The sequence below is a fragment of the Ornithorhynchus anatinus genome, chromosome X1 (genome assembly GCF_004115215.2).
Source record: "Ornithorhynchus anatinus isolate Pmale09 chromosome X1, mOrnAna1.pri.v4, whole genome shotgun sequence".
In the NCBI taxonomy this organism is placed as follows: domain Eukaryota; kingdom Metazoa; phylum Chordata; class Mammalia; order Monotremata; family Ornithorhynchidae; genus Ornithorhynchus; species Ornithorhynchus anatinus.
Window position 1 is genome coordinate 89,671,332 of NC_041749.1, and position 19,608 is coordinate 89,690,939.

The 19,608-nt window shown below is 46.1% G+C and overlaps 1 non-coding gene across 1 annotated transcript; it reads right to left on the bottom strand.

Moving 5' to 3' along the window:
* Nucleotides 1-7,870: 7,870 nt before the first annotated feature.
* LOC114807026 lies at nt 7,871-8,007 on the bottom strand. The gene has a single exon (XR_003755079.1). It is a non-coding gene; the product is annotated as a small nucleolar RNA SNORA7 (small nucleolar RNA).
* Between the last annotated feature and the right edge of the window lie 11,601 nt (nt 8,008-19,608).

Sequence of the window (19,608 nt, forward strand, 5' to 3'; positions counted from 1 at the left end):
ATAATAATTGTAGTATTTACGAAGCACTTACTATGTGCCAGGCACTGTACAAAACGCTAGGGTAGATACAAGCTAATTAGGTTGGATGCAGTCCATGTCCCACGGGGAGCTCGCAATAAATCCCCATTTTACAGCGGAGGTAACTGAGGCACAGAGAAGTGCAGTGACTTGGCCAATGTCACACAGCAGATTAGAACCCAGGTCCTGACTCCCAGGCATACTCTATCCACTAGTCCTTGCTGCTTCTCTGTTCTTCCACTGGCAGTCCTCAAAGCACCTAGTACAAGGGCCTACCCAGGGAGGGTGCTCAATAATACTTCCACCTCTTTGTCCAACTTCCTGAGGAGTTAATAGTTGTTGAGCTATGGGGGTCAGGTTGGGGACAGAAGAAAGTGCCTGGCACAGAGTAAGGAAGCCCGTCATCATGATTATTATTCTTGTTAAGAAGAAGAAGAAAGAACCCAAAAGGGGGTTCTTTAAAGAGAGAATTAGGGTGCCCACAGAGAGGACTTTCAAACTAAACTATCATCCAGTCTTCCCTCACCCTCAAAAGCCTAATGAGCAAATGCCTCGTTGGTCTCTGAGCCAGCTCAACCCCATTTTTGCTATTTCAGTGGGTGATGTTGAGCCACTGAAAGTTGGAAAGGTGGATAAGCTAGAACACTCTGGCTTCTGAGTCTAGATCTGGCCATCAATCAATCAGTAGCATTTATTTAATACCTACTTTGCGCAGAGAGCACTGTACTAAGCATTAGGGAGGGTACAAAAGAGGTGGAAGACAAGATCCCTGGCCATTAGGACTATACAGTCTAACAGGGGAGGTAGACGTAAAATAATTTACAATTAAGAGGAAGAAGTGTTCAAATAGTAGACTATGTCAACAGATATATTCAAAAACACGATGAGATTGTGCGAGTGCTAAAGAAGGTGGTGCAAACATACCAAGAAGGATGTGACAAAGGAGCACAGGAGGGAGAGAAGTGTCTGAATACCTTAAATACAGTGGTCAGCAGTTTGATGTGGCGAAGAATCAATCAATCAATCGTATTTATTGCGTGCTTACTGTGTGCAGAGCACTGTGGGTAACCACTGGAGGTATTGGAGGAGTGGGGTGACGTGTGCGGAATGAAGCCTGTCGATGAAATCTCTGTCCAATCTCTAAAACTGACTGTGAAATCGGGGTCCCCCTATCTGGGCAGACCTCCCAAGACTCTGGAGGAGTTGATGACCCGAGGTACAGGACAAGAAAGGTGAACTGCTTCCATAAAGTCTCTGGTCTCAGTGAACCAGAAAACCTCAGGCATGAAGCCAGCATTTCTCCATTAACCCTTTGCCTGTGGAGCTCTTTTGAAGGAAGGAGTTATTTAATTAGCGCTTGAAATTCACAGCAAACCTCTTTTTCCGGCTCCACCGTCCTCTCTGGCATTGAAACTGCAGTGACTGCTGCTTTAATGTACTGTGGCTGAACTTACTGCCACGAGGTCAAAGGGGATATAATTTACCCGGCTTTGATGCATTTGATACAGTTTAAGTGGGGGATGGGAGGTGATGGGGGATATAGGGGGGGAAGCAGAACTTTGCCTGTTTACATTAGAACCGGATTAGTGTGAAGTTGACAGAGGCATTTTCCAGCACAGGGAGAGGGTCTGTTTGTATAGACTGCTGACTATACTCTGTCTGTTCCTGGGCCGGGAAACCTGGGGAAATTGGTACTCTTGAATCAGTGGGAAGTTGAGGCTGTTTAGTGGTGGAGATAGGGTCCTTTCGCCACAGAAAACGCCCTTTGAAGGTAGGGAGAACTTTGACATTCTGAATGACTCTGCCTAGCGGCCGGAACACCAACTAAAGTTCCTCTGGTTTCTGCACTGGGAGTAGAAAGAGTAATATTCTATTTTGTCTCACTTTACAAGGAGAGTCTTCAGTCAATTCACGCTTAAAGAATGCTCTAAGATTCTCCAGTAAAACGAGTGGTCGAGCAATACTGGTGACGATGGTGATTTATCATGTTTTAACCATTGAAGAGCAAATTCGCCCCTATTTCTGTTACTGTAGTTCCTTTAATGTGCATAAATGTCCCCTGTCAGGAACTGCCTAATAATTAACTAACAAGAGACCTGGGATTAAGTGGGAAAAAAATGCATAGATCGGATCCTCTTCCAATCCATCCCAGGCAGTCAGTAGTATTTACTGAACACTTACTGTGTATAGGGATTGTCTTTCTTTGTTGTTGGATTGTACTTTCCAAGCGCTTAGTACCATGCTCTGCACACATTAAGCGCTCAATAAATACGATTGAATGAATGAATGTATAGAACACTGTATTAAGGGCTTGGGAGAGTATAACAGAGTTGGTAGACATGTTCCCTGCCCATAAGGAGTTTACAGTCTAGAGGGGGAGACTGACATTAATATAAATCAATTATATATAATTTGTTGTGGGGCTGAGGGTGGGGTGAATAAAAGGTGTAAATTCAAATACAAGGGCAATACAGTACAATAGGACTGGTAGACATTATCCCTTCCCTTAAAGAGTTTATAATCTACTGGGGCAAGAATGCATTTCCCAGGCCCTCCTTCCCTAACTCCCAACCAAAATCTGCCAGTGACAATCAGCATTGCAACAGCCCTAGAAAGAGATGCAATATCATCAAAAAACAGCATTCATTGAGCACTTTCTGGGGTCAGTGTCTTACCGTATTAGGTGTTTGGGGAACATACATATGTAGACGAAGCAGCATCGTCTAGTGGATAGAGCATGGGCCTGGGAGTCAGAGGACCTGGGTTCTAATCTAGGTTCTGCCACTTATCTGCTGTGTGACCTTGGGCAATTCACTTAACTTCCCTGGTGTCTCAGTTACCTCATCTATAAAATAGGGATTGAGATTGTGAGCACCATACGGGATAAAGGACTGGGTCCACCCTGGTTTGCTTGCATCCACCCCAGCGCTTAGTACAGGGCCTGGCACTTAATAAGCGCTTGACAAATACCATAATTATTTTGTGGGACAGGGATGATATCTAACCTGATTATCTTGTCCCTATCCTCCCCTCCTCCCTTCCCCACAGACTGTGAGCTCATTGTGGGCAGGGACTGTCTCTCTTTATTACTGTATTCTACTTTCCCAAGCGCTTAGTACAGTGCTCTGCACACAGTAAGCGCTCAATAAATACAATTGAATGAATGAACGAACAAATACCATCTTGAAAAAAAGATGGACTCCCTGCTGTGGAGGGGTTTGTAAATCTAATGGGAAAGAAAAACAGTTATAGACTGACTAGTATACAATAGTTTAAAGAGCATGGGACTCCCTCCCTCTACATATCTGGCAGATGATCACTCTCCCCACCTTCACATAAAATCACATCTCCTCCAAGAGGCCTTCCCCAAGTAAGCCCTCATTTCCTCTTCTCCCACTCCCTTTGCATCACCCTTGGACTTGGATTTGCACCCTTTATTCACTCCACCCTCAGTCCCACAGCACTTACGTACATATCCGTAATTCATTTATTTTAACGTCTGCATCCCCCAGTAACAAGTAAACGGATGAAAGAATAAGAATGTTGAGGTGACTGAAGAGATGACCTGAAGGGGAAGGTGGGAAGATTGAACAAGTTCCTGAAGAACACACAGTTGGGTAGATTGTGTGCCATCCTGAATCCTGCTTCATTCAAATAAGGTCCAGATGTGTGGCAGTCCCCTTGTTACAGATGCTCAATTGAAGAAATTCATTGCAATGGCAGCTAAAAGACTGTAAACTCCTGGAGGGCAGGGATCCTGTCTACTGAATCTAGTGCATTCATTCAATCATATTTATTGAGCACTTACTGTGTGCAGAGCACTGTGCTAAGTGCTTGTGAGAGTACGATACAACAATAAACAGACACATTCCCTGCCCACAATGAGTTTACAGTTTGGAGGGGGAAAGATAGACATTAATATAAATAAATAAATTACAGATATGTTCATAAGTGCTGTGGGGTTGGGAGGGGGGGATGAACAAAGGGAGTAAGGGTGATGCAGAAGGAAGTGGGAGAGGAGGAAAGGTGGGCTTAATCAAGGAAGGCCTCTTAAAGGAGATATACCTTCAATAAGGCTTTGAATGGGGGGAGAGTAATTGTTGGATATGAAAAGGGAGAGCATTCCAGGCCAGAGGCAGGATGTGGGCAAAGGGTCAGCGGCGAGATAGAAGAGATCAAGGCACAGTGAGAAGGTGTACCCTCCTAAGTACTTAATACAGTGTTCTAAACAGAGTAACTGCTCAATAAAAACTACTGATTTATTGAATTAAGAGAAACAGTGTTGCTTAATGGATAGAGCATAGGCCTGGGAGTCAGAAGGACCTGGGTGCTAATCCTAGCTCTGCCACTATGTCTGCTATGTGACCCTGGGCAAATCATTAAACTTCTCTGGGCCCCAGTTACCTCATCTGTAAAATGGGGATTAAGAATGTGAGCCCCATGTTGGACGGTCCTATCTGATTAACTTTGGATCTACCCCAGTGCTTAGAAAAGTGCTTGGCATATAATAAGCACTTAAATCCTACAATTAAGTTCCATAATATTATTTTATTGAAATGCCATCAACCGTTGTTCCGCATTTGCCTTTATAATGGAGCCTTTGAATGTGTGTGTGTGTGTGTTTTTAATGGCATTTAAGCCCTTATTATGTACCAGGTACTGTACTAAGTGCTGGGGTAGATCCAAGCTAATCAGGCTGGACACAGGCCATGACCCTCATGGGGCTCACCCATTTTATAGACGAGGGAGGTAACTGAAGCACAGAGAAGTAAAGTGACTTGCCCAAGGTCACACGGCAGACAAGTGGCAGAGCTGGGACTAATAATGTTAGTATTTGTTAAGCGCTTACTGTGTGCCGAGCACTGTTCTAAGCGCTGGGGAAGACATAGGGGAATCAGGTCGTCCCACGTGGGGCTCACAGTCTTAATCCCCATTTTACAGATGAGGGAACTGAGGCACAGAGAAGTTAAGTGACTTGCCCACAGTCACACAGCCGACAAGTGGCAGAGCTGGGATTCGAACTCATGAGCCCTGACTCCAAAGCCCATGCTCTTTCCACTGAGCCACGCTAGAATCCAGGTCCTTCTGACTCCCAGGCCTGTGCTCTATACATTAGGCCACGCTGCTGCCCTAAGTAGCGTGGCTCAGTGGAAAGAGCCCAGGCTTGATAGAGGTCATGGGTTCTAATCCCAGCTCTGCCACTTGTCAGCTGTGTGACCTTGGGCAAGTCACTTAACTTCCCTGTGCCTCAGTTACCTCATCTGTAAAATGGGGTTGAAGACTGTGAACCCTTTGTGGGACAACCTGATTACCTTGTATCTACCCCGGGGCTTAGAACAGTGCTCGGCACATAGTAAGTGCTTAACAAATGCCATCATAATTATTATTATTATTCTGTGTTTGCTATGGTAGTTGTTCTTCCAGTAGAGGTATTTACTGGATATGCCCTGAGCAGGGATTTACTTGGCACATTTAGATATAGTCCCTGAATCTTCCATATGCTCTTCCCTACCCTGTAATACTGTGACTAGTGTCCCATAGATTTTTGGCAAACACAAAACACCGAAACTTTCAGTGGCATAGAGTCCCTCAGCAGTGCAAAGGCAGGTGAGGTTTGATGCTTGCTTTTAAGAAAATGCCATACAAATTTGATTGATAAAATTAGTGTTAAGGATTTTTTTCAAAGTCAATGTATTATTTTATACATGTTTTCGTGTTTTATTATTTATCAGTATAATTGCACCTTTTTTTCTGTCTTGCAAATTTGCAAGATTCTCCATTAGTTCATGTAAACTTGCCTGTTCCAGCAATCTCTGTTGAAGAAGCAACCTTGGCTTCTTCTAACTCTGCCTTCTCTCTGCCCTGCTCCCATTCTGCTCCAAGCCCATTCCCTGCCTCATCCTCACCTAGTTTAAGTCCACTCTCTACCACTACCATATTCAACCCCGCCTACACCTATTTCTCTGCCACGGTGGTTTCTTCTAATAATAATGATAATAATGTTGGTATTTGTTAAGCGCTTACTATGTGCCGAGCACTGTTCTAAGCGCTGGGGTAGACATAGGGGAATCAGGTTGTCCCACGTGGGGCTCACAGTCTTAATCCCCATTTTACAGATGAGGGAACTGAGGCACAGAGAAGTTAAGTGACTTGCCCACAGTCACACAGCTGACAAGTGGCAGAGCTGGGATTCGAACTCATGAGCCCTGACTCCAAAGTCCGTGCTCTTTCCACTGAGCCACGCTGCTTCTGTTTCCTCCACTGTGATCATTATCCCTGACTTCTCTTCCCCTGCTGCTGACTTTGCTGCCATTATATATCTGCCTTCGGCCATTACCACTTTCTCTCCTGTCCCTATTCTTTGATCATGAGGGGCAAAAGGAGGGCGATTGAACAGGCTTCCAAAAGGGGAGACAAAAAGACAGGAAAGAGATGTGGCCAAAGGCAGCCGGAGACTCACCCAGGTCATCTCAGAAGCATAGCCAGGGAGGTACCCAGAACCAGAGGGGCAGGAGAGCAGAGGAATGGGGAGACAAGGAGAAGCAGCATTGCCTAGTAGATAGAGCACGGGTCTGGGAGTTGCAAGGATCTGGGTTCTGATGCCACCTCCGCCACCTCATGCTGTGTGATCTTAGGCAAGTCACAACTTCTCCAAGTCTCAGTTACCGCCTCTGTAAAATGAGGATTAAGACTGTGCACCCCATGTGGAACATGGGCTGTGTCCAACTTGATTAGCTTGTATCTATCCCAGAGCTTAGTATGGGGCCTGACACACTTAACCAATGCCATAAAAAAAAATCCAACAAGGGAGACAGGAGGACAGAGGGTTAGAAAAGAGGGACAAAGACAAAGAGAGGGTCAGGAGGACAGGAACATAAGTCCAGGGGGTGACCTACCCATTTAAGACTTTAGGTCCTCATAACCAGTGTGGAGGGTAAGACATGCTCCCCACAAGAACTGAGCAGACAGTTCACTTGAAGTTGCAAAAGTTGGACCCCGCCACCGCAAGTAGCCCATCACAGTCTAGAAACTAGGGTGGAGGAAGAGCCCTAGCCATATATTGGCCACTGATGGCACTCAAGAATACCAGACACCTCTTTGCAGATACCCTACCTTCTCCCCGTCCATTCAAACTCTGTACCGCACAGGGAACAGAGCACCTGGACAAATGGCCTCCATACCTAGCCAAGAATCATGAGAGAGCCTCCCTTTGTAACCCCCAAAACAGAAAATGGGACAGGCTTCTGCTGCTGCTGAGTGGTGAAGGGCAGGCTGGGGTGTCAACAGCTGCTTCTGTGAGCTCTTTGTGGGCAGGAAATGTGTCTATTGTTGTATTGTACTCTCTCAAGCTCTTAGTATAGTGCTTTGCACACAGTAAGCGCCCAATCAATACAACTGAATGCTTCACAGTGGCCCTTAAGAGCTGAGAAAGTCCACCATCCCTGGACCAGCAGAGACTGAGCCTACTAAAAAGGAGGCAAAATCATATCTCCTCCAGGAAGCCTTCCCTGAATAACCTCATCTCTCCACCCTATTCACCCTCCCATGTGTGTCACCTAAGTACTTTGATACCCATTACCCCAGCCCCACAGCACTTATGTACCTATCCTTATACTTTGCTGTGTCCCCTTGTTGTCTTAGGCTGTGGAGTCGTCTCTGACCCAGTGACTCCATGGACACATCTCTCCCAGAATGTTTCACCTTCATCCGCAATTGTTCTGGTAGTGCATCCATAGAGTTTTCTTGGTAAAAAATACAGAAGTGGTTTATTGTTGCCTTCTTCCACGCAGTGAACTTGACTCTGCCCTCGACTCTCTCCCATGCCGCTGCCGCCCAGCACAGGTGAGCTTTGACTTGCAGCAGATTGTCTTCCACTCGCTAGCCACTGCCCAAGCTAGGAATGGAATGGGTAGGCCTCTGCTTGACTCTCCCTCCTGTAGCCAAGGCCGGTAGAGTATTGGAAACTCTCCAGGTGCATCCTGAGAAGGGGCTGCTTGACCTAGCTGTTATTTATTTTAATGTCTCCCTCCCTTACTAGACTGGGAACTCCTTGAGGGCCGGAAGCATGTCTACCAGTTCTATTATACTCTCCCAAGTACTTAGTGCAATGTTCTGCACACAGTAAATGTTCAATTAATACCACTAATTGATTGGCTCAAGTTCTCATTCTGCACACATCTCTCCACCCCTCAGAAACCTCTAATAATTACCCATTCATCTATGCATCAACCAAAATCTCCTGACCATCAGTTTTGAGGCTCTCCATCAGCTGTCTCCCTCCTACCTAGTCACTCTCTTCTCCTACTAGACCCCAGTTCGCTCTCTCCATTCCTCCCAAGCTCACCGTGCTGCTTACCATGCTTCAATCTTAATTCTCCCACTTCCATCCCATAGCCCATGCCCTCCTTCCTGCCTGGAACTCCCCCCTTCAAATCTGCCAGACCGCACCTCTGCCCATCTTCAGAATACTTCTGAAATCCTTTTTCCTCCAGGAAGCTTTCCATGATATAAATTTCTTCTCCCCAGGCCACATCCCCTCAACTATCACCTCAGCAGTTTTGCACTAGCTCAGAACTTGTGCACTCACTACTTCTCACTTTCTTTTGAATTTTACATACTGTACCATTTAAGCCCCCTCTCAGGGTCGCACCTGAAGAGTTTCCAGTTCTCTACCAGTCTTGGCTACGGGACGGAGAGTCAAGCAGAGGCCTACCCATTCCATCCCTAGCTTGGGCAGTGGCTAGCGAGTGGAAGGCAATATGCTACAAGTCAAAACTCACCCATGCTGGGCAGCAGTGGCATGGGAGAGAATCAAGGACAGAGACTCGAGTTTACTGCGCGGAAGGCGGCAGTGGTAAACCACTTCCGGATTTTTACCAAGAAAACTCTATGGATGCACTACCAGAACGATTGCAGATGGAAAGCGGGGCGTTCTGGGAGAGATGTGTCCGTGGTGTCGCTATGGGTCTGAAACAACTCGACAGCCTAAGACCAGACTATTTAAGCACTTCTTCCTCCTACTTGTAAATAGTTCTGTGTCTGTCTTCCCTTCCTAGATTGTAGGCTCCTTCAATCAGGCAATCGATCAGTGGTATTTATTGAGTGCTTACGGTGTACCGAGCGCCGTACTAAGCCCTCGGGAGAGTACAGTATAACAGAGTAGTAGACACAGTCCCTGCCCACAAGGAACTAACACTCTATAGTCCAACCCTCCTTGGGGACAGGGATTGGCTTTCCTTCTATTAAACTCTCCCAAGCTCTTGGTACAGTGCTTGCCACACAGTAGGTGCTCAATAAATGTCACTGATTGATTAATTGTGGTGGGCTTGGTACGGTTGCCCACAAAGATGAAGGGATGAAGTTCCAGATGGAGCTTTTTGTCTGCATATGTCCTGAAGTTGGTGCCCTGTGTGCTACCAGTCCCCAATAGCAGGGGCAGCAGAGTAGTCAGTGGCAGAAATGGAGAATCAATCACTCAGTCATATTTATTGAGCACTTACTGTGTACAGAGCACTGTTCTAAGTGCTTGGGAAAGTAGAGTATAAAAGAATTGAAGGCCTTCCCTAAGTCCTCCTTTCCTCTTCTCCCATTCCCTCCTGCATCGCCCTGACTTGCTTCCTTTATTCATTTCCAACCTCCCAGCCCCACAGTACTTATGCACTTATCTGTAATTTATTTATTTATATTTCTGTCTCCCCCCCTAGACTGTAAGCTCATTGTGGGCAGGGAATATGTCTGTTTATTGTTATGTTGTACTCTCCCAAGCACTTAGGACAGTGCCCTGCACACAGTAAGCCCTCAATAAATACAGCTGATTGGCTGAAGTTCCCTGCACCCAACAAGCTTACAGTCTAAAGGGAGGGTAGATGACAAAATTGGCAGTGGCAGAGAAGACAGCCATGATGATGTAGGGACAGAGGAGGCAGAAGCGGGAACAAAGAAGGCCACGGTGGCCGAAGGCGCCGAGAAGGTAGAACGTCAACAGCCGGTGAAGGACCGTATGGCAGTGGGGGAAGGGGCCCCAGCCAACCAGAGGGCCAGGAACCAGGCCACAGAAGAGAAAACAGCGGAGAAGTTTTCAAATTGATAAAATTTCAGCCCTGGTGATAGTTTCATAGGTATCTCCTTGGAGTTTCAGTTTTATGCCATTCATTTCACATAGATGTCACTACTGCCTTGTAAGTATCCCTCATAGTGAGTCAGTTAAATGGGGTTAGTGCATTATAGTAATGGAGTAACTGTATAAAAACAATGAAACCCAATCTCTTTAAACTGATTTGATGTCTGCCCGAACCACAACATTTCCTGCTAATGGCTTCCTTCATTTTGTAACAGTGATCTCCACCTGATCAGATTACAGCTGTTTTTAATTACAAGGCTAATAGAGTTTGTAGGCCGTGTCAGGGAGAAAGCCATGCCCCGCTGCTGGCTGGGGAGCCCCGGGGAGCTGAGAGAGGGGTCCTTGGGGTCCCCAAGGATACCATATCTATCACAGCCACACCCAGAAGAGGACGAAGAGATGATCTAATGTTTTCACTAGAAGGCAGCGATCTCTCCTGTGTGTGAAGGAAGCAAACCCAGGGGTGAGTCCTGGCTCATGCAGTGACCTGTTCCCCAACCTCACCAGCTCTGACTGAGCCCCAGAACATTCCCTGTTTGCCTTAAACAACAGCAGCCGTAACTTGCTCACCCACACAGTCGCTCTGGACCCCAAGACTCAGCCTGGCCCCGCTCGGGTTGAAGTCTTCATGGCTCCCCCGCTGATAGGCTTCGACAAGAAGGCCTGGAGCTGCAACTGAGGAGAATTCTAGTTTAGCTCTTGTCAAGTTTGAAGCCCAGAACGCCTTTACATCCGGAGCCCCAACCAGCTGGATCGATCGCTGCTCCACGTCCAGTAGCGAGGTATACCCCACAACTCCTTTTTTACCAGCTGTTGCCCCATATATATGTTTGGTTACACATTGCCCTGGTAAATGATTCACAACCATTTCGAGGTGGCATCAATAATTGAGGGTTGAGATATTTAATTATTTATCCCTACAGGAGTCTCTCCCTCTAATTTCATTGTCCCATTCACTTTCTCCATTTCTACTTTCAGAATGGAGTCCAGGGGCCGGCTGGAGACCTAGCCCTCTCCATTCCTCTCCTGGGCCGACTCTAAAATGTTTAAAACTCAAATCCTCTTATCTCTTCTTATCTCCCCTCTGCCAGTGGCTTCCTTGTGTAGATTTATGGAGAGGGGCAAGAAAATCCAATCATCCATTGTTGTGGCTTAGTATTTATCGAAGCCCCTACTGTGCTGAGACCACAGGCTTGATGGCCCTGCCTTCTAGATGCCTCTAAAAACATACATTATGCATGCCCTGCCCCGGAATCTTTTAAAATATGGGAGTTGCTCCTTGCAGAACCCTGTGCTATGGAAAACTTGCACTGTTGTCTGTCTTCTCCCTGGGTCTGATGCCCCGCAAGTGTGCACAACCATTTCTTCTGCCCTTGCATCATGCTATGCTCAGATTGATGCAAGACGTTGGAAGAGCGTTCTAGCCAAAACACAGTGCAAGCGCACGCTCTGAAAGAACTGTGTGTACCTGCAGTGTACACATGCTCTTTTATGTGATGACTTTTTGTTTCCTCTAGGCTGCCAGCCTGAATTCTACATAAGATACTTGTCTGGGTCGAGTCAGAATTCACCCTGAATCATGGCCTTTTAGGACGCTCCATTATGGAAAAGCTTTGCGTGAAAGATTCCCGGCCACTTCAGGACAGGCCTGCAATAGATTAGTTGGATCGATTCAATCAATGGTATTTATTGAGCGCTTACTACGTGTCTCCCCCTCGAGATTGTAAGCTCATTGTGGGCAGGGAATGTCTGTTTATTGTTAATAATAATAACAATAATGTTGGTATTTGTTAAGCGTTTACTAGGTGCAGAGCACTGTTCTAAGCGCTGGGGTAGATACAGGGTAATCCGGTTGTCCCACGTGAGGCTCACAGTTAATCCCGATTTTCCAGATGAGGTAACTGAGGCACAGAGAAGTGAAGTGACTTGCCCACAGTCACACAGCTGACAAGTGGCAGAGCAGGGATTCGAACCCATGACTTCTGACTCCCAAGCCCGGGCTCTTTCCACTGAGCCACGCACCCAGTGCTCTGCACACTGTAAGCACTCAGTAAATACGACTGACCGACTGACTGCAGAGCACTGTACTAAGTACTCGGGAGAGTGTAATACAAGAGAATGAGCAGACATGTTCCCTGCCAGTAAGGAGATTAGGAGCGAACAGGTATTTTGTGCCCTAAGGAATAGATGCCTTGCTTTGAGGGCGGTGAACACTCCCACTTTAAGAGTTTCTTCCCTCCCTGGGTCAGTCAAGAAGGAGAGTGAGTCACCATCCCTGTACATGTCCTAGGTGGCCTTCTCATTCCCTAGTGACCTCAGTCCCTCTTCCCCCTGGCCCAGTTGCCCAATTGTTGATTTAAAGCTATCGTTATTAATAAAAATAATAATAATAGTGGTATTTGTTAAGCACTTACTATATGCCAAGCACTGTATTTTATTAATAATAATAACAACACTGGCATTTAAGTGCTTACCAGGTGTCAAGCACTGTACTATGCTGGGGGGCAGATACAAGATAATCAGGTGGGACACCACCCCTGACCCACAAGGGGTTCGTGGTCTAAAGAGGAGGGAGAACAGGTATTGAATCCCAATTTTACGGAAACGGAAACTGAGGCCCAGAGAAGTCAAATTACTTGCCGAGGTCACAAAGTAGGTAAGCAGCAGAGCTGGGATTAGAACCCAGGTCCTCTGACTCCCAGGCCAATGCTCTTTCCACTAGGCCGTCCTGCTTCTCTAATCATTCACCTTACAGTTCTGGTGTTTGGGGAAATCTGGTCAGTGTTCTTGGACAGTCAATATTGGCAAGTCAGAGCCATGTCCGATCATCTTACTTTTGACCCAAATGACGAAAAAATTTAAATTCCTGAACTTGGAATTCTCACTCGGGCACATTCATTATAGTTCTTTTACACCAGCCTTCTCCACACAAGCCGGGTGACACTCAGATTTCCACTTCTTTGGTTTGGTTTGGTTTTTTTAATAAATGAAACATTTGTTTCCTAAGGTGCAATACATTCTTTCATTTCAAGATCTTACCCACAGCTGGCAGTATCATTAATAATGGGTGCCCAGCCCTTTCCACTTCCCCCTGCTTTGCAGCATTGCCTAGTGGATAGAGCACAGGCTTGAGACTCAGAAGGACCTGGGTTCTAATTCTGCACTTGTCTGCTATGTGACCTTGGGTGAGTCACTTGACTTCTCTGTGCCTCAGTTACCTCATCTGTAAAATGGGGATTAAGACTGTGAGCCCCATGTAGGACAGGGACTGTGTCCAACCTGATTAGCTTGTACCTACCCCAGCATTTAGTACAGTGCTTGACACATAGCAAGCGCTTAACAAATACCATTATTAGTATTGCTATTACTAATGTGGTTCTGAAAGTCTGCCAAATGAAGTAGGACCTTTGTGTACCCGGTCCCGATGGGGGGGTGGCCAAAGCTCAACCAGAAATCCTGATCCCATTTCAGCCAAATTCGGATCAATTTGACTACCAAAGGCTCTTGGATTTTTCACCCTTTCAGCTGCCTCTGCTCTCGTGGAACGCAACTAGCCAGCTCCAACCTCTTCGGTCACCTTTTTTAAATGCTGGGGAGTAAATGTGGAGGAGTGGACTGTAGGTTCAGGTGACTCCTCACTAAATTAGTTCCAGACCTGGGTCACTGAAGGGCGTGTGGGCTAGACATGGAAGTCTATGTTAATTTGCAGACGTGGTTGAAAATAAATCATGGAATTGCAGAGCTAAAGGGGAGGGGACTTCAAGAGGCCAATCCCCTGCTTCCAGAGTGGTGATTGACTAAATGCTCCATGTCTGATGATTTTCTGTTCTAGTCTTAAATCTCTAGGGACAGAGGCTCTGCCACCTTCCTCAGTAGTCTGACCCAGTGTTTCTAATAATAATAATGGTTCTCTTCTTGACCCCCTCCAATCTGGTTTCCTTCCCCTTCACTCCACAGAAACCACCTTCTCAAAGGTCATAAATGATCTCCTTCTTGACGAATCCAACGGCCTCTACTCCATCCTAATCCTCCTCGACCTCTCAACTGTCTTCGACCCTGTCGGCCACCCCCGGCTCCTGGAAACATTATCCAACCTCAGCTTCAACATTATCCAACACTGTACTCTCCTGGTTCTCCTTCTGTCTCTCTGGCCTCTCATTCTCGGTCTCTTTCACAGGCTCCCCCTCTGCCTCCCATCCCCTAACCGTGGGTGTCCCTCAAGGTTCAGTTAATATGGTATGGTATTTGTTAAGCCCCACTTATCCCTTGGGATACCTGCCTGCCAAGCAAGATCAAAAGATGGTCCAGGTCTTGAGGCCCCCTCTCTAACCTACTCAGCCATCAGAACATCTCTTCCAAGAGGCTTTCCCTGACTAAGCTCTCATTTCCTCTTTCCCCACTCCCTTCTGCTTTATTCACCTCTCCCCGCACCAGACTCACAGCACTTGCGTTCATATGCATAATCTATTTATTTAAACTAATGACTGTCTGCCTCTCTAGACTGTAAACTCATTGTGGGCAGGGAATGCGTCCATTGTATTGTTGCATTTTACTCTCCCAAGTGCTTCGTACAGTGCACATGGTAAGTGCTCAATAAATGCAATTGATTTATTGGTGTTTGTTAAGCACCTTTTATGTGCCAAAACACTGTTCAAGCACTGGGGCAGATACAAGATAATTCAGACAGTCCCTCTCCCATATGGGGCTCACAGACTAAGGAAGGGAAACAGTTATTGAATCCCCATTTAACAGATGAGGAAACAGAGGCACAGAGAAGTGAAGCAATTTGCCCACTGTCACACAGTACACAAGTCACAGAGAAGGGATTAGAACCCAGGTCTCCTGACTCCCAGACCGGAGGTCTTTGCCTTAGGTCATGTTGCCTCTAACCATCCCAACAATCAGGAAATTGTTTCTTACATTGAAAGTGTTCTGGTGAAGACTGCAGATCATGTCTGGACATGAAATCTGATGGATGCAGATCAGAACTTCTTTCTGCCCCCTACATTCTCTCTCTTCCTGTGCATTATCATTCTCATAATCAGAACTGTTTCAATAAGTATTTGGGTGCCTAAGGAAAGCTATAGTAATAATTGTCATATTTGTTAAGCCCTTACTATGTGCCAAAGCAGAGTACGTCTGTGAGCCACGGTGAGTTCTGTACCTAGTCCAGATACAAGATCATCAGGTCAAATATAGTCCCTGCCCCACATGGGGCTCACAGTCTATGTCGGAGGGAGAACAGGTAAACCCGTCATTGGGCAGGGATTGTCTCTACCTGTTGCTGAATTATACATTCCAAGCACTTAGTACAGTGCTCCACACATAGTAAGCGCTCAATAAATACTATTGAATGAATAAATACTATGAACCGAGGCCCAGAGAAGTGAAGTGACTTGCCCAAGGTTGTAAAGCAGGCAAATGGTGGAGCTGGAATTAGAACCCAGTCCTCCAACTACCAGATCCCTGCTCTTTCCGCTAGGCCATGCTGCTTTCTCTTAAATAATTTAAATAAACTTAAATAAAGGTATGGGTCCTGCTCTCAAGTAGCTTTTCAGAGGAGCAGGAGGAAATGAAGGCGGGGAGAGCACCGCAGATACTTCTGTCAATCTCTTATTTACGCTATTACTTAAGCCCTAACTCATATACATATCCCCTTTTCCTTTTTCCTCCTCGTCTGTCCCAGTTGTTTAGTGCAGTGCTCTGCACAGAGTACACATTCAATAAATACTATTGAAATCAGTAGAACTCTAGACTGTAAGCTTGTCAACAGGGAATGGGTCTACTATGCTGTATTCTCCCAAGTATAATTCCACTATATTATCCCAAGTGCTGAATACAGTGCTCTCTATACAGTAGATGCTCAATAAATATCACTGATTAATTGATCTATTGATGTGGAGAGAAGAGAAAGAAATCCCTGTCCTCCCTCCCCCTTTAGACTATGAGCCTAATGTGGGACCTGGATTCTGTCTGACCTGATTATTGTATTTGACCCAGCATTGAGTACAGTGCTTGGCACATAATAAGTGTTTAAAAAAATACCACAATTATCACCAGTAGTAGTAGTTGAAAGGAAAGGAGAACTGAGAGAGAAAAACTGTCTCCAGTAGGAGGCTGTTCCCACCCTGCTCTGGCTCCTGAATGTTTCCATTTGTAGATGATGGAAGCTGCTACCTGATTCTCCGAGATTTGCTTCAGTTCCATCCCAAACTTCCCCCGGTCCCCAGATTGATGATAGAGCTCCTTATGGGCAGGGAATATATCTGTTTGTTGTTGTACTGTACTCTCCCAAGTACTTAGCACAGTGCTTTGCACACAGTAAGCGTTCAATAAACACGATTGAATGGAGATTGAAAACCCACCAAGATCTTGGTTATGGACCTTGGGTTGTGAGGGCTGGTAGAAAGCATGGGGGGGCAGGGGGCGCAGTGGAAAAGTCAGCGTGGCTCAGTGGAAAGAGCCCGGGCTTGGGAGTCAGAGGTCATGGGTTCGTATCCCGCCTCTGCCCCTTGTCAGCTGTGTGATTTTGGGCAAGTCACTTAACTTCTCTGTGCCTCAGTTCCCTCATCTATAAAATGGGGATGGAGACTGTGAGCCTCACAAAGGACAACCTCATTACCCTGTATCTCCCCCAGCGCTTAGAACAGTGCTCTGCACATAGTAAGCACTTAACAAATACCAACATTATTATTATTAAAAGTTTGTCCCCTCAGGAATCTTTGGCGGAGAGGGGGTGCCTCCTTGGAATACCTGCCTGCTAAGCAAGATCAAAAGATGGTCCAGGTCTGGAGGCCCCCTCTCTAATCTACTCAGCCATCAGAACTTCTCTTTTCACTGCTCCTCCTTTTAAGCCCACTCTCCCCTGCTCTGCCTGGCCTGAAATGGGAAGAGAAAGGCTGCCCAAAGGCCAGAACTGGATCTCCTACTGGAGCAGCCGTGGCGACTCCCCCAAGGGTTTAAATGAGCCAATTGAGGATTCTGAGTCCGAATGGGGCCTCTACATCCCATTAAGTTTGAGCTGGGAGTCTGAATGTGGTAGGAATTGTTGTAGATCCAGAGGTGGGGTGGTTGAAGAACAGCCTTCTGTGTTGAAAAGAGGGAAGATCCCAATACATATGCTTCAAATCCGGGGGCTAAAAACCCCAGTGGGGGCCTGAGGTGGTGGACCTCCCAAACCATTCCACTTTCATGTTTGGGATTTCAGGACGGAACAGACTCAAAGTTAAAATTCGATCAACGTGCTCCACTGTTACAGAGGGTCCCATTCTGCACAGTACCTAAGTGGAAGGGCATTAATAATAATAACTATGGTACTTGTTAAGCGCTTACTGTGTGCCAAGCACTGTTCTAAGCACTGGGATAGATACAAGTTAAGCAAGTTGGACAAAATCCCTGCCCCATATGGGGCTCACAGTCTTAATCCCCATTTTACAGATGAGGTAACTGAGGCCCAAAGAAGTTAAGTGATTTGCCCAAGGAGACACAGCAGACATTAGAACCCCTGTCTTTCAGACTCCCAGGCCTGTGCTCTATCCACTAAGCCATGCTGCTTCTCTAGGCATTGCCTGGAACGGTCCAGTTCTGCTCCTCGAGCGAAACCTTCCCCAACACCTGGGACTTCTCCAGATGGGAAAGAAGTGGTGGTGGGAGCTCAGGTATCTGGAAAAAACAGGCACAGTCCTCACCCCTCACCTTCCCTAGCATCACCCCAGAAGGGGAGGGGAGGGAAGCACACACATGTGTGTGTGGTTGGGGGTAGATGTTATTTATGTGTGTGCTAACAGTGGGTGCAGGTGGGGGAACACAGGGCTTCTGGGTCCAGGGCTCAGGAAAAGCCTACAAGATTAGTTCCTGGGCAAGAGGCAATCTGACACCATCCCAGTCAAACGTGGTCTAGTCAACAGGGTTCTACTCCCAGCTCTGCAGTGTGACCTTGGACAAGTCACTTCACTTCTCTGAGGCTCAATTTCCTTGTGTGTAAAACGGGAATGAAATACCTGTTCTCCCTTCCCCTTAGACCGTGAGCCCCATGTGGGGCAGGGACTGTGTGAGATCTGATGATCTTTTATCTACCTTAGTGCTTAATATAGTGCTGGGTACATAGTAAATGCTTAACAAATGCCACATAGTAAGAGCTTAAATACAGTAATCAATCATTCTTGATCATATGCTCTCAGCCTATGCAGGAGGGTCAAATCAGGTTGGCAGGTACCAAAGCAGACCTTGAGGGTCAGAAGACCTTGAGGGCAGGGACTGTCTCTATCTGTTACCAATTTGTACATTCCAAGCGCTTAGTACAGTGCTCTGCACATAGTAAGCGCTCAATAAATACTAATGAATGAATGAATGACTTCTGGTGAATAAGGTTATGGCTGTCAATCAATCAATGGTTTTGAGTGCTTACTGTGTGCAGAGCACTGTACTAATAATGTTGGTATTTGTTAAGTGCTTACTACGTGTAGAGCACTGTTCTAAGCGCTGGGGGAGATACAGGTGAATGAGGTTGTTCCACGTGAGGCTCGCAATCTTCATCCCCATTTTACAGATGAGGGAACCGAGGCTCAGAGAAGTGAAGTGACTTGCCCACAGTCACACAGGAGCTTGGAAGAGTATAATTTGATGGAGGCAGTAGATACGTTCTCTGTCCACAAGGAACTTTCAAAGGGAGTCCTCCAATAAGTGAGGAGGCTACAGAGAGCGGCTGTAAGCAGGTTCCCCAGTAACCATAGTAAGAGCTACATCAGGAAAGGAGGTGGCTTCAGCCTACTACTTTTTCATCATTTCATCATTTCGCCCCTGACCTTGTGAGAGTGGGTAAGTGGAGAATGTGACTTCCTTCCATCACACAGGTGTTTAAGACTGAGCTGTCATGAAAGATAAAGAGAAAATTCACCCTGTGCAGTTTTTTTGTTTGTTTTTATAAACTTTCAGTGGGCTACAGATTATATAGCGTTAGTGCTTTAGAGCTCAAATTTCATACGGACTTTCCACCCATATTAGAACACACTCTCATTTTGACAAAGCCCATGATATCAAACTTTTCATTATAGGAACATTTCAAAGTATTTATGTGTCCCTAAACTAAACGGATCCAGTTTCAGTAAAACAAATTTGCAGATTAACAAACACCAATCTATGGTTCACTAAAATGAGTTTTGTTGGTTCAATATCTATAAATTATTTAGAATTTAGCCTATATGTGCTCATGTGCGAAAATATAACTGTGGTGTATGTGTGTCTGTATGACCAACTCTGCTCTAACCTCTTTGAATTTTCCCCTCTTAACTCTGAGATCACACTCACCAAGATCTCCAGTGAGCTCTTCTTCCTACACTCTAGGATGGGAATTTATACAATCCTAACCCTCTTCCACCTCTCAGCTGCCTTTGACACTGCTGACTATTTGCTGCTCCTAGAAACTCTCTCTAGCCTTTATTTCCCTGGTGGGGAACTCTCCTGATTCTCTT